The 2,500-nt window shown below is 79.2% G+C and overlaps 1 non-coding gene across 1 annotated transcript; it reads left to right on the forward strand.

Moving 5' to 3' along the window:
* The first annotated feature begins 1,907 nt into the window (after positions 1-1,907).
* LOC142359118 (5.8S ribosomal RNA) lies at positions 1,908-2,060 on the forward strand. The gene has a single exon (XR_012762097.1). It is a non-coding gene; the product is annotated as a 5.8S ribosomal RNA (ribosomal RNA).
* Positions 2,061-2,500: the final 440 nt, after the last annotated feature.

Genomic DNA, 2,500 nt, shown 5'->3' on the forward strand with positions numbered 1-2,500 from the left:
GCCGAGGGGTGTCGCCGTCTTCGGGGGGCGGCAGCTCCTGGGGGGGGGGTGGGGCGGCGCCGGCGGCGGCGCCGTCTACCCCCCCGCGCGCGGGACAGGGCTGTCTCCGGGCGTTCCGGGCCGTGGCGCGGGTGTGCGCACGGCGTTTCGGGCGGCGCGGCGGCCGGACCCGCGAACCTCCCCTCCGACCCGGCACGGCTGCCTCTCGAAGAGGGAGCCGTGGCGGGAAGGGGGGGGCGCGAGCACGGTCTCGGCCGCTGGCGCCGCCCGGGGCGGGCGAGGCCCCCCCCCGGCCGGGTCGCGTCCCGCGCGAGCGGGCGGCCCGAGCCACGTCTCTCCCCCCGGGCGCAGCGCCGGGCTATCGAGGGAAACCCCGGGCCCCGGGGCTAAGGAGGACGAGGTGGTGGCGGCGGATGCCGGGCGCGCCCCCGCGGGCGGACGCTCCCCCGAGGGCGGCAGCCGGGGGAGGCACCCCCGCGGGGCCATGCAGGTCGTTTCCCTCACCCCAGGGCCAGGTACCTAGCGTCCGCGCTTCGGCGGCCCTCCCTCGGCCGAGTCCGGGGGTCAAAGGCCAAAGGAGCCGGGCGGCGGTTTAAAGACTCGAGCGGCACGGCGCGAGCCGCGGGGGGGGCGTCCGCCCCCGCGGGCCGCCGTGCCGGAGAAGGGGGGGCGTCTCGCTGCCCCAACCTGCCCCCCCTCTCCGCGGGCCGGTCTCGGCGGAGAGACCGCGGCGCGGGTCGGCCGCGGCCGACCTGCCCGCCCTCGCAAACGGGGCCACCCGCCGGCCGGAGCGCGGGCTCCGCGCCGGGGGAAAGAAAGGCGCGGCGAGCCCCCGCGGGGGGGGGCGGCCGCCGGGGGGCCGCCCCGCGACTTTGGACGCTCGCGCTGCGGCCGCGCTCGGGGCGCGCCGCGCTCCCCTCTCCCGCTCCTCGCCCCGCCCTCGGCGCCCAGGGAAAGAAAGGGGGGGGCGAGCCACACCCCCCCAGGCCGAGCGGCGGCGGCGCCGCTCGGCGTGCCGGTCGGTGCCGGTCGTCCGTCGGGTCGTCCGGGAGGGTTCCCCGGCCGCATCCGCTGGCGGCCGTCCCGTCCCGCGTTTCCCCGCCCGTCGCTTCCGTCTCGAGGGCGGGCGCGCGGCGCGGGGGCGTCCCGCTCCGGGTCTTCGCGTGGAAACGGGGAGAGTGGGAGCCGCCCCCCGCGCTCAGCGCCGTCCGCCTTTCCGCTGGGGCCGTGCCGGCGGCCCCAGGGGGCCGAGGCGAGAAGCGGCTGCGGCGGCGGTTTTCGCGGCGGCGGTGGCGGCCGCCGCCGCCGGGCGGGGTGGCCGGGTTCGCCCATCCGGCGCGGGCCGGTGGGCGGCCGCGCGTCGCCGGCTCGCGCTCCAGTGGCCGGCCGCGCTTCCTCCGGCGTCGGTGGAAGGCGGCGTCGGCGCCGAGGTTCGCCGGCGGGGCGAGAGGCGACCGTGGTGGGCGGAGCCGGCTCGTCGCAGCGCGGGCGCAGCCGGGCGTCCGGCTCCCGAGCGAAGGCGGGCAGGCGTCGCGGCCGGGCGTGCCGTAGCCTCCGGGGGGAGGCCGGTCCGAGCCCGGGCGCCTGGGCCGCCCCCGAAGCGCGCCAAGGGTGTGTGTGTTGCGTACGTTTCCCCAGGGTCGGTCGGGAGCGCGGGCTCCCCCGCCCTTTGGCCGCTCGGGGTTTTCCGTTGTTTTCCGTTTCCCCTGTGCTCGTACGGTCAAGCCGAGGCGAGGGCCTCTCCGTCGCGCCGCGTCGCGCCGCCGCGCCGCGCCCCCTCCGCGCGTGCGGAGGGGGGTGGGCGGCGGCGGGGCCGGCGGTCGGTCCGGCCGTCCTCAGAGAAGGGGCCGCTCTCGGCGAGCGGTCCCGGCCCCTCCGCGCGCGCGGGGCGGTGCCGAAACCGAGACAACTCTTAGCGGTGGATCACTCGGCTCGTGCGTCGATGAAGAACGCAGCTAGCTGCGAGAATTAATGTGAATTGCAGGACACATTGATCATCGACACTTCGAACGCACTCGCGGCCCCGGGTTCCTCCCGGGGCTACGCCTGTCTGAGCGTCGCTTTACGATCAATCGCCGTCTGCGCCGCCGAGCCCCCCCGCCCCAGCGCGGGGGGGGGGGGGCCGTCGGGCCAGCAGCGGCGCGGCTGGGGTGCCTCGCAGGGCCGCGCGCGCGAGCGCGCGGGCCTTCGTCCCCCTAAATGGAGACTCGGGGAGCGCTCCGAAGCTCCCCGCTCCCGGAGAGCGCCTGCTGGACGGAGCTCGTCCCCGCCGGGCTATCGGCGGTGGGTTTGGGGAAGAGAGAGCGAGAGCGAGCTTCGGGGGAGGGAGGCGCGGGGCGGCGATGGCGCGGGCCTCGCCGCCGGCCTCCCGCGCGGGCGTCTGTCTGCGGGTGGGCACCGCGGGGGTGCCGTGCCGCACTGACGCGCGCGCGTGCGTGCGCCGGTGGGTGGGGGACGGGGGCGGTGGCGGTGGACGCCCCCGTCTGTCCCCCGTCCGCGC

Source organism: Opisthocomus hoazin, unplaced genomic scaffold, assembly GCF_030867145.1.
Source record: "Opisthocomus hoazin isolate bOpiHoa1 unplaced genomic scaffold, bOpiHoa1.hap1 HAP1_SCAFFOLD_84, whole genome shotgun sequence".
In the NCBI taxonomy this organism is placed as follows: domain Eukaryota; kingdom Metazoa; phylum Chordata; class Aves; order Opisthocomiformes; family Opisthocomidae; genus Opisthocomus; species Opisthocomus hoazin.